We start from the raw sequence: 13,660 nt of genomic DNA, 5'->3' as shown, positions 1-13,660 counted from the left end.
GATAGATAGATAGATAGATAGATAGATAGATAGATAGATAGATAGATAGATAGATAGATGATAGATAGATAGACATAGATATCTATCTCTCCCTCTGTGTTTTTGTGTAGTAGAAGTGGGGTGGGGCGTGGGGGAGAGCCTTTGTTTGTCTGACCTCTGAGATACGTTGGGGGAGGGAAAAGAAATCTGCCCTTAGAGACAGAAATAATTGGTGTCAAATAATGCCTCTGATACATATTGTTTGTGTGACACTAGGCAAGTGCCTTAACTTCTAAGTGACCTTGAAAATTTTCTAAAACTATCAATTGAAGAGGAAGTGCTAATCCACATTGACAGAGCTTTTTCACTTTGTATTTCTCTACACAAGTGAAATGAGAGGACATTTCCTATTATAAAACCATATGTGAAATGATGTTTTACTGTTGTAGCTTTTACAAAGATATTAATCTTGATTAGCAATTTAAAAAATAGTTGCAAGTAATAATTAGGATTAATAACATTTCATTTTAAGGAGCTTTGTGCTATAAAACAACCTAGCCTATTATAATAGCAAAAATGATACATGATTATTCTTTTGTGACATATAAATATGAAAAAATTAAAGAATTTTTATCCATAAATGTCTGCACATGTAACAATATGTGACCCAATTTCAAAGTTCCTTGAGGTGTGAGACTCCTTCCTCATTTGTGGAGAGTAATCAATCACCTGAGTCAAATTGAGTGGCAGGATAGAATTGTTGAGAGACAGAGAGAGGTGAACTATAGTCTCCTTAGTATCTCTAAGTCTCTACAGGTTCTTCAGGTCCTGGAATGGCTTTGGACTCTTCTAGCTTGCAGAATTATGAGAAAAAATGGATGATGATGTTGCTGAAGGGAGAATAAAAATTTGAGGAAAAAGCTATGATGAAAGGAACTAGCAGATTTCATCATGAATGTCCCAATCATCAGCTTGCAACACTAGAGACTTTAGGGAATTTCCCTTTGGGGAGAAATCTGGGAGGGCAGATTGGAAGCAGGGTTACTCAGAATGCACACTGCCTTGGGGTGGGGGAAGGGGAGAAAATTTGGAATTCAAAATCTTGTGAAAGTGTTGAAAACTAAAAATAAATTAATTAATATTAAAAACTGCAAAAAGGAAATTAAGACTCTCTTAGATAAGAGTGATGTAAAGAAGCATCTAGAAATGTCTATTCTTTCTCCCTTCAAAACATACAAGACACTCAAATGCTATATGCAAGAAAAAGATAAATACAATTACTTTACTGAATCTTTTTAATTTGTGCTCTATAAAAATTACTTTTCCTCCTCATCCTACCCCCTCCTCCTTCCTTCTTCCCTCTCCTCCTCCCTATCCTTCTGCTCCTCCCTATCCTCCTCTTCCTCCTTCTTCTTTCTCACTTTATAGTGCTTTGAGTTTTTCAAAGCATTTCAGACATTTTATCTTGTTTAATCACATCTTTTTTAATTTTTTAGTTTAAATCATTCATTTCCACAAGATTTTGACTTACCAATTTTCTCTCCATTTTTCCCCTACCCACTACCCCAAAACAGCAATCTCATTGAATATGCCCTCCCTAAAACTGCTCTCTACCTTATCTTACCCCATACCCCCTCCAAATTTTCAGTAGGGCACAGTGGATTTCTATGCCTCAGTGCTGGTATATCTTACTGCCCAATTACATGTAAAATAATAATAATAAATATATATTTAATCACTTGATTTTAAAACTTTGAATCCCAGATTATTTCCCTTCCTCTCTCATCACCCACCCTTACTGGGAAGATAAGCAATTCAATATAGGTTGTAAATGTATAGCTATGCAAAACATTTCCATAGTGGATTTATTGTGAAAGACTTACTATATTTCCCTCCATGCTCTCCCACCCCAACTTGTTCTATTTTCTAATATGAGCCTGTCCCTTTTCAAAAGTGGGTGCTTCCAACTTCCCAGCCCCCCTAGCCTGCCCTCCATTCCATCATTCCCAATCTCATCCCCTGCCACCCTACTCTCCTATAGGGTGAGATACCCTATTTAGTGTGTATGCTATTCCATCCCTAAGCCAAATATAATTGACTCATTCTCTTTTGCCTTCCTGTTCTTCCCCTCCATTGTAACAGTTTTCCATTGCCTCTTATATATGAGATAATTTACTCCCCTGTTCTCTCTCCCCATCTCCTCTCATTATATTCCTCTGTCACCTCTTATTGTCACCTTTTAAGTATCATGACTTCCTATTAAATTGGTCCTGTGCGCTCTGTCTATGTATACATATACAGATATATATATAAACACTCACATATGCATTTGTATGCCCATATACCCTTCTACATAGACACACACACATATATGTGTATGTATATATATATATTCCCTTCAACTATTCTTATACTAAGAAAAGTTTCATAAGTTACAATTACTGTTTTTCCATGTAGGAGTGTAAATAGTTCAACTTTGATAAGTTCCTTATGGTTTCTTTTCCCTATTTACCTTCTCATGCTTCTCTTGCTTCTTGAATCTGAATGTCAAATTTTCTGTTCAACTCTGTTTTTTTCATCAAGAATTCTTGAAAGTCCTCTATTCCATTGAATGACAATGTTTTCCCCTGAAACATGATTCTCAGGTTTGCTGGGTAGGTGATTCTTTCTTTTAGTCCCAGATCTTTTGACCTCCAGAATATCATATTCCAAGCCCTTTGATCCCTCAGTGTAGAAGCTGCCATAACCTGTGTTATCCCGATTGTGTTTCCACAATATTGAAATTGTTTCTTCCTGGCTGCTTGTAATATTTTGACATTGATCTAGGAATTAATTATCTCTCCTTCATCTATTTTCCAGGTCAGTGGTTTTTCTATGAGAGATTTCACATTGCCTTCTATTTTTTCATGTGTTTGGATCTGACTAAGAGTATCTTCATTTCTCATAAAGTCACTAGCTTCTATTTGCTCCAATTTAATTCTGAAGGAATGATTCTCTTCAGTGACCTTATCAGATTCTTTTACCATCTGGCAAATTTGACTTTTTAAGGCATTATTTTCCTCATTGCCTTTTTGAGCCTCTTTTGCCATTTTAAGGTGTTATTTTCTTCAGTTGGGTTGTTGACTCTCATTTCATAAATTTCTTGCATCATTCTCATTTCCCTTCTCAATTTTTCCTCCACTCCTCATATCTGGTTTTCAAAATCCTCCTTAAGCTCCTCTATGGCCTGTAATCAGCTCATATTTTTTTTTTCTTGGAAGCTTTTGATGCAAGAGTTCTTGCTTTGCTGTCTTCCTTCTGTTCCATGCTTTGATCCCTTTTGTCCCCAAAATAGGAGTCTAATGTCACATTGATTTATTTGATTTGCTTCCTTTGCTTGCTTATGTTGCCACTCAATTACTTGACTTTTGAGCTATTTGCCACAGTAGAACTCTGCTACCAGAGATGGGAGCTTTGTCCCAAATTGATAGGTTTTTTTTGCAGCTTCTGAAGCTATTAGTTGGATGCCCTCTCTGAAGCCTCCACATGCTCTGGCAAACTGGTCACACACTGCAGCATCCACCCTAGATAGTTATCCAGATCCAAGCAGGTTAAAGCATTACCCCTCAGACTGGTTGCTTGGTCACCCTACAATCTGCAGTCCAGGACCTCTGAAGCAGCCTAGTGGCAGCAACTGCATGGTCATGGCACCTCAGCCACTTCTCCCTGCAGGAGGTAAAGGCCAGACCATACTCCCAGACTCCAGGTTCCCAAAGTCCACACTGCACTGACCTCTCACTTTGTCCCTGGCAACTATGGGTTGATAATTTTGGAAACTGCTACAACTGCTGGTGATCTGAAGTCCCTCCAGCCAGCTGCTGGTTGTGGCTGCTCTGAGCTAAAATCTTCAGTTCATGCAGGCTGGAGTCAGCTCCCAGAGCACTGTGCTGGCCCCTTCTTGCTGGCCTGCTAGATTGTCTTCAGTGGGAAGTTAGCTTCTCTCTGTCATTTTGTGAGTTCTGTCACTCCAAAGTTTGTTTAGAGTCATTTTTTAATGAATTGGAGGAGGTGGAAGCAGGAGGCTCAAAGAAGTCCTCTTTTTACTCTGCCACCTTGACTCCACCCCCGGGATCCCAACTCTAATTACACCTTTTTAAGATAGATGCTATTAGTATACCCAATCTGTACATATATGAAAATTTAGTCTATGAGATGTAAGTCACATGCTAGAGCCAAATAACTATTAAGTTTCTGATTTTTAATTCTTTGCTTCTCCCAATATACCATTCTATTCTTTATGCTATCAAACTTCTATAAATCCTTAATTTTTTAATAAAACATTATCTAAAGCTGGGGGGTGTAGGGATTATACACTATGTTACTAAAAGGTAAGGGTGAGAGGGTAGGGAAATTTTATTTCTTAAATTTGGGTGATCATTTCATAAAGTTTGGCAACTACTGTTATAAAGAAAAAAGTTGTTTTTTTTTTTTTTCAAATTTTTGGTCCTCATGTCTCCTATTAGATTACTCAGTACTCAATAGATACACAGCAAATGATTTAAATATAAGCTGTCCTTGGAAATAAATAAGTAAAGATTTCTTTATTAGTTTCTACTTTAAAGATTTTTTAAAATTGTATCAACTAGATAACACTTGTAGATAATTTTTATTTGAATTTATAGAACAATAAACACATTTATCTCCTGTATTTTAAATTTGTGGCTCAAATATTGATAATTTAATTATGAAGGAAAATTGAGCAACTATTTTTATTTATATCATCTAATGCATTGAATTTATATAAGTTCTCTTCATATATATATATATATATATATATGTATATATATATATATATATATATATATATATATATATATATATATAATTTGAGCCAATTAAGCTATTGTGTAGATTTCTTCCCTATCAGGACATTGTTATCCCTTAACATCACCACATAAAAAGAGGGCCTGAAATAGTTACTGCTGTAATTATATTTTTGGATTAAAAACATTGTGACTCAAAGGTCCTATGAAAATTGACTATATCTAGAAGTCATAAGGCTAATTTGTTAATTTGCTGTCTTGGGGCTCCAGTTCTTTATTCATAAAATGTGAATAGTAAAAGTACGTGCCACACAGGGTAGTTTGAGGATGAAATAAAATATGTGAATTGATTTGTAAAATCTTAAAGTGCTAAACAAAAGTGACCTAATGTCCCAATGCTATGGTTGTGGTGGTGACCTTGTGCTCCCTAATCATTGAAAATCAGGGACATGTGGATGAGGAAATATTTATATGGATTCAGGAGTTGAATGGGCAGGACTGGGGCAAAACCATTATGTGGTAGGAATAGGTAACTTGTGGGAGTATGCAGCAGGAGAATTTAGTTTCTTTCAAGCTACCAAAAGAGTAAAGGGAGAATAAATACATCCCATGAGTGTCAGAGGCAGTTATGTGTCTCAGAGGATAGAATGTTAGGGCTGAGTCAGGAAACTGTTGTTTTTCAGTTTTTTCAGTTGTGTTCAACTCTTCATGATCCCATATGGAGTTTTCTTGTCAAGATACTGAAGTATCTTGCCATTTCTTTTTCCAGCTGTAAAGCCAAGCATGAGTAGCTTTCCAGAGGACTGCTGCTGTGAACTGCTTTCAAGGTTCTGATTACACAGTATAGTAAACTCTCTAATTATTCAGTAACAAATTAAGGCATAATTAAAATAAAAATACAGCATTCACCATGTCATGACTTAACAACTTATCACTAAAGTGGCCGCATAGTTTTCACAAAAGTGGTCACATAATTTTAAGCAAAAGCTAGCACTCATTCAGTAATTCAATAATTCTTAAGTAGACAAGCCTCTTTCATTGAAACAAAGTACAGAGGTCAAAACTTTTCCTCCCCTAGGTCACATTGTCTTAATCCCTTCAATCAAAATGTCTTCTTTCTTCTTAATTGGAGATTAGTTTCTAATCATCCTCAATTAGTAAATCCTTAGGGGTGGCCAGGTGGCTCAGTGAGTAAGAGCACCGGCTCCAGTGTCAGGATGACCTGGATCAAATCCAGGCTCAGATACTCAGCACCACACCCAGAAATAACTGGCTGTGTAACCTTGAGCAAGTTACTCAACCACGATTGCTTAAAAAAAAAATTAGTAAATCCTTAACTCAATCATCTAAATGTAAAGATCAAAGTTCTCCACCCCCTAGTAAATCATGACATCAATTTGAAATAAATATCCAAGGAGAAATCTTTTCATCTTGACTTGAGCCTGGCTCTCCACTTCCATGGTTCCCCTTCCATGGTCAGAAATTCTTCCAGCTTCTTGTTCCATTCCTCTTCCATACCGAAGTTCACAGTGTCTAGTCCACCACCACAGTTTCTGTTCCTGGGAAGACAAAGCTTAACAAAGCCACAATGACATTTATTCACAGTGCCAGCACTCTCATCAATTCACTTTCTGCCTGTGAAATCAACATAGACCCAACAACAAGGCCTGAAGAATCAACATAAATCATCAGTATAGACCCTAGACCTCTGAAAATCCCTCCTTCAGGATTTCTGTAAACAGACAACAAGAAAATCATCTTTCAGGGCTTCTGAACCAGCAGAAAGGTCCCAGCACCATCCTCTATCAGCAGATGAATCTGACAAAGTTACATCAAAATAGACAACGTACCAAAACCACAGCCATGCCTCCTCTCAGTTCTCCTCTCTTCTCATTTCTCAGTTCTTCTCAATTCTCAGTTCAGTCCTTAGTTCTCATTACACTTTTCAGTTCTCAGTTCAATTCTAGTTCTCTTCTGTCTCTCCAGTAGTAGCAGGGCAGCCTCTAGATGCTCTCTCCCAGAAGTTCTGGCCTCTCTCAACTTGGGCTTTTCCTTATATATGTTATTAGCTCCTTCCTGTTCTGCCCCTCCTGTTATGTCCACAAGTCCATCCCCCTGTGGTATTCACAAGTTCTGGGTCTTCACTTGAATTGAAACTAACTTCTAATACCCTCTAGCTTGCCCATACAAGGGGCTCTTCAAATTCCTTTACTATTTCACCAACTCATTTTACAACTTAGTAAATTAAGGAAAATAGTTTTAAGTGAGTTCTTCAGGGTCATAAGTGTCTGAAGTCAGATTTGAATTCAGCTCTTCCTGACTCCAGACACACTTGTCTATTTACTGAGCTACCTAGCTGGTAGTACAAATCTTACTACTAATATTTATTGCTATGTAACTGTGGGCAAGTGCTAATAGAAAGGAAAAAAGAGGTTAATGATGTGGGAAAAATTTTTCTCAATCAATTTTTATGGATACAATCTGATCCTCAATTAGATTGAATAAAGTAAGGAATAAACAAATAAACAAACAAAAAAACCCTACCAATTTAAAAGGATAAAACAGACCAAAAACTGCAGTGATAGTTACCATAACTAAAGGCATTTAAACAAATCATTGATAGTGAAAAAATACAAATTGGATAAAGGAAAATACATTGAATTTGATTTACCTTTTCCTATGGAAGTTTAATTGATAAAAAGCAAATATTATAACAAGTTACTTACTGAGATTCTATATACTTGACAAATGTATTCCCATGACTAGAATGCCATCTCTCCTATACTTCACCTAATAGAGTCCTGCATTTCTTTAAGACTGAGATCAATGTAGGTGCAGCCAGGTAGCACAGCGTGTAAGAGCACCGGCTCCAGTGTTGGAATGACCTGGAGATCGAATCCCAGGATCAGACACTTAGCACCCACCCAGAAAGAAACACCTGGCCATGCAACCTTGAGCAAATTACTTAACCCCAATTGCTTAGGGGCAGCCAGGTGGCTCAGCGAGTAAGAGCACTGGCTCCAGTGTCAGGATGACCTGGATCAAATCTGGGCTCAGATACTCAGCACCACACCCAGAAATAACTGGCCATGTAACCTTGAGCAAGTTACTTAACCCTGATTGCTTAAAAAAAAAAAAAAAGAAAAAAAAAGACTGAGATCAATGTAAATAAAACTAAATAAAGATTTACTATACAAATCTAAATAAAGAGCCAAAGCACAAATCACAGAAACAATGAACAATTATGTGAAAGAAAATGATAATATAGGAGGTATTGAAATTTCTACAATGCAACTAAAGTATGATTAAATAAAATAGTATATTTATAATATTTATTAATAAAATAAAAAGATTACAAGTAAAATAGTTTTTATGGCTTAATACAAAATTGTCTAGATTTATACATCTTTAATTAATTTATAAATCTTTGACTATTTGATTATTAATTCAGTTGAAGAATGTTAAGTGTTTACTTTTAAAATTTATTTTTAATTTATGGAATAAAACAAGTATTTTCATAACATCATACAATAAAAAAGATGACACATGAAACTGCAAATCTACTATGTCCAACTTACTATGTCTATTTCTTTTCCAAATATACAACAAAATTATCACATAAATTTCTGTTACCATTTTTATCCACCCCTTCTTCTCCCTTAAGATAGCTACCATTAGACACAAATAGTTATATATATATATATGTAATTTTTTTTCTACACACATTTCTATTTATCAGTTCTTTCTCTGGGTGAAGATAACATGTTGCTTTATGTGCCCTTTATAATCAATTTGGTTGTTAATAATAATAAAAAAATATTTGTTCAAAGTCATTATTAAAACAATATTGCTGTCCCTATATACAATATTCTTTTCATTCTGGTCATTTTGCACTTCATTATTTCCTGCAAGTCTTTTCATGTTTTTCTAAGATCATTGAACTCATCATTTCCTATAACACAGTTGTAGTCCATCACAATCATATACCACAACTTCTTCAGTCATTCCCCAGTTAATGGGATGTCCTGGTATTTCCAGTTCTCTTCTACCACAAAGTGAGCTGCTATATACATTTTAGAACATATAGCTGCTTTTCCTTTTTCCCTAATAATCTTTGGAAATTAACCTAGTAGTGATATTGCTAGGTCAAGAAGTATAGGTAGTTTAATAACTGTTTGGGAATAATTCCAGAATGCTCTTCTAAATGAATGATAATTGAAATTATTCATTTTATACCTAGCTTTACTATCTCTTGTTAATTTATAAACCGTTCATCTATACTTGTCTGATAAGTAATATGTTTTTTGCTCTAATTCATAATTCTATGATCTTATTTTCTAAATAAATCCTTTTTAACAATTTTCTTTTCCCTTTTGAAAATGATCTGCTCTCCTGCTTTGATTATTCGATGCATATTAGGAAATGCCACTTTGAATTTTACTATTTACTTCTTACTATATTTAGGTACCATACTTTAATCATATTTGCCTTAAATATTTTCAAACTCTGTTGTTTGTTTTTAAAATTTAAATTTAGTGGTAAGTAGGTAGAACAATAGATAAAGGGCATGGAGTCCAAAACACCTAAATTCAAATCTGGCCTCACACCCTAATTAGTTATGTGATCATGGGGAAATCATTTTTGTTCCCTTCAATTTTCTGAACTTTATAATAACACCAGTGTTGTTGTGAGGATCAAAAGAGATAATTATGCCTGGCACATAGTAAGTACTCTAGTGATTTTTCATTTTGCTTGTTAGCTTAACTAGCCTACTAGTTAGTTATTTTTAGCATTAATTTAGTTAAATTTATATTTTATTTTTTTATAATTGTAAAATCACAATTTCTTATTTGTTCATATATATTTCCTCTGCATGTAGCATTTTTCAATTATTAATTAGTATTAATCTTAGTTTCAAAAATATATATTTTATAGATAATCATAAATTTCCTTAAAATCCCTTATTTATTAGACAATTACTGAAGGAATATTGCCTAAATTCCTCACAATATTCTTGATTTCCATTGTGTTTGTTGTGGTCTCTGCTTGCTTTTATTTGAAATTATCTTGATTTACATTTTTACTCTTTAAAAATTCACAAATTACTTGAGGTTTTGTCAATACTTTACCAAACAAACAAAAATATTGGTGTTATCAGTCAAAATAGTAGTTCAATTGCTTTGATGTGTCTTCTACTTATTGCTCTTAACTTTTTGATTTACAAATAACAATGGGCTATTGCTTTGCTCATTACTAGGGACTATAAGTAAAGATATAATTCATTCCTTCTTTATTCATTTTTTTTAAAGCAATTGGGGTTAAATAACTTGTTCAGTTATTTTTGTGTGGCTGCTGAGTATCTGAGGCCCGAACTGATAACAGGCTCCTGAAGCTGGGGCCTAGGTTCTTACTCACTGTGCAACCTGGCCGCCCCTAAGCAATTGGGGTTAAGTAACTTGCTCAAGGTGACCGGGCCAATTATTTTGTGTGGGTGTTAAGTATCCGATGCCAGAACCTAGCCCTGGTCTCCCAAATCTGGGGCCAGAGCTCTTACTCACTGCACCACCTGGCCACCCCTTGATTTATTCATTTTTTTCTCATCAATATAGGCAAATTTCATGAGAAAAATTTTGGTTGCATCTACTAGGTTTTGATATATTTCACAGCTGTCATGCTTGACATTTAAATATTAATTATTTTTAAATTTTGTATTTATTTCATCATTGTTTAGTAGAATTTTGTGAAATTTCCTAATATCTTCTCAGGTAATTGTTAATTTCCATTTTATTATATTACTCTCTTAAATTATAGTCTTTATAATTTCTGGTTATTTGAATTTTCATGTGACTTTTATGGCCCCATGTGTGATTTGTTTTTGTGATAATCATTTTTACTGTAATATATGTGTCTACACACAAATATGTCATGCAAATCATGCATGTATACACACTGACATGCAAAAAATTCATATAAATATACATAAACATATATTTGTTTTCCTAAGTACATATATGCTTGCATGTACACAACCACAAATATGTGTGCATGTGTATATGTTTATTTTACATTTGCTACATGTATATATATATATGTGGATGTGTTTATATAGATAATTGTTTCTATACATCTCTATATCACATATTAATTTTATGTCATATCAAATATGTGTATAGACATAGGCAAGTAAACATTATAATTACAACAGAAATCATGTAATAATCACAAAAATAGATGACAAACTGCATTACAAAATAGTCCTCTGTACAATAAAAAGTAGAAGTTAAGCACACTGAAACTTCAAATGTTAATATAATAAAAATGAATATTTAAAAGTAGCTTGGACAGGTATTTTGAAACTATGTGGAATCATATTGAGGTAATGAACTAAAGAAAAATAAGAAATTGAAATAGGTAAATCTACCAATAAATAAATATTTTAAGTGCATACCATGACATGTAATGTTCTATGATTCTATTTATCATCTATCTATCAATATCATTCTGTCTATGTCTATCCATACATCTATCCATCCATCTATCTACTTATCTATCATCTATTACCTATTCCATTCATATAGATTCTCTACTAGTAGTTGTCAATTTGAATTTATTAGGCAAATAGATTTCATTATTTTAATTATTTGAATTTTAGTCATTTGAAGTATCATGTTTTTGTAATGTATTTGAGATAGGAAATATTAAAATATACATATACATATTTATAACATTTCACTTTTAAGTAATCAACTGAAACACTGATTTTAATAATGAATGTTCTCTAGAAGAATGCCATGTAAAAATTATTTTATACATATATGTGTGTATAAATATTTTATATACATAATACACATTTATAACATGCATAAATATTTTACACACATATATTTTCTTTCATACACACATATAAAGTATTGCATGAAAATATTCTTGCACATATCTATTGTTGAAAAGGCATTGTACAGTTTATAGGCCACAACACAGGTAGTAACTCTATTTCATTGCTTTCACACAGGCTTTTAAATTATTATAATTATTGTAAGGGGATTGCTTTCATTAAATAAAAGAATACAACTTCATTATAATCTTTTCAGTATTTTTATCAGGATCAAAACTGTGATTTATTTATTTTTTAATCTAGAGTTCAAATTTCAATTCATATACAATAAAACAAAACAAAAAACGATCTAGATTTCAAAGAGTCTAAAATGACACAGGATTTTAAATTTTATCCTTAAAGTATTAGAGAACCTATGGAGTTTTTAAGCAGGGAAATGCATTGTCACATGTGTGCTTTAGGGATATCACTTTGGTAACTATGTGGAGAGTAGATTAGGGAGGAATTAAACATGAGATAGGGAGACCTATTAAGTCTGCACTACCTGAGGCAAGAGGCAATAGAGGCATGAACTATGGTTTTAAGTGAGTACATAGAAAGAATAAGAAGATGTAAGGAAATGAGGACATTGAATCAACAAGATTAAATCACTGATTAGATATGGAGTATGAGAGATGGTGAAGCCTAGAGGAAGATTGCAAGGTTATATACATGGATGACTCAAAAAAATGCAGTTAAAGGAGACAAGAAAAAGTTATAAACATTATTTTTCTAGCAGGGGCAGAGAATGGAGACATAAGGAGTTCTATTTATATATCCTGAGCTTCAGAAACATCAATAAGATATCCAGCTAAAAATGTGAAAGCAGCAGTTGGTGATTTGTGTAATGAGACAAGGGAGAGACTAGATAATGATACAACTAAAGAGATAACTTTGAACCCAAGGGGAAACATGAGATCACCAAGACAGCATGTGAAGGAAAAGAGGTCTAGGGAGTTTTGCAAGATACTCACAGTTCATAGTAAAGACATTAATGAACATAAAGGATTATCCTCCTATATATAGGAGGAAAACCAATGCTATATAAAGCACTGAGGAGTCACAGTCAACCGAATCTTTAACAAAGGCAGCAAAGAGATTAAGCAGGATGAGAATGTTTTTTAAATGTTATTGGATTATGTAATTAAGTAACAATTATTTCCTTTGGAGAAGGTAAATTTTGTTGATTGATAAGGTCAGAAACTAGATCATAAGAGGTGAAAAATGAGAGTTGAAGAACTAAAGGCAGTGAGCACGGGCAACTATTCTAGAATACTGACTATGAAAGGGAGGAGAAATATTGCATAATAATTTTGGGGTGTGCGAGGCTCACATTAGGGAATTTTTATGATGTAAAAGAACTATACATGAAATAATCTCAAATGATAACTAAGAATGTAGGATGGCCTAAGTCAGAACAATTTTTCTTTTATATGCTCCTTTTGTTTACATTCTTTAGATTTAAAATCTATCCATTCCTTGTATATTTGTCTCACTATTGCAAAGAAAAGTAACTTGATGTTATTAAGGAAAACTAAGAAGGTGAGTCTAAGATAACTGTCTTTGCCTCTTGTCAGAGCAGATGGTACAATCAATTCACCACTTTTTTTTAATGTATCAAAGATCTTACACGAGGGGATACCTATTTCATTAAAACAATATTTACATCCTCAAACCATATGAATTAAGATGAAAAATGAGAGGACAATAATATTATTTGACAATCAGGATGGCTGAGGAAATGAGAAAATTAGATGGCATAGATTAACTGATTTTTAGTCAGTAAATTTGTTCTCAAACATGTGATAGACTAAACCATCTATCTTATCTGTTTCATTAAAATACTTTAATTGCATATGGATCTATAAAGTAATAGGAAGATAAATGTTTTACCTAAAGGAAGAATAATATTATTGTTACATTATTTTTCATCTACAATTTCTGATTTCTCAACCAAAAAGGTTAGGTTAATGCCAATGTAGCAATCATCAGAAAAATGCAAAGA

Source organism: Petaurus breviceps, unplaced genomic scaffold, assembly GCF_028583685.1.
Source record: "Petaurus breviceps papuanus isolate PSGF00001 unplaced genomic scaffold, PetGlider_PUasm1.0 40, whole genome shotgun sequence".
NCBI lineage: Eukaryota > Metazoa > Chordata > Mammalia > Diprotodontia > Petauridae > Petaurus > Petaurus breviceps.
The sequence above is the reverse complement of the archived record's forward strand: the minus strand, read 5'-3'. Positions refer to the sequence as shown.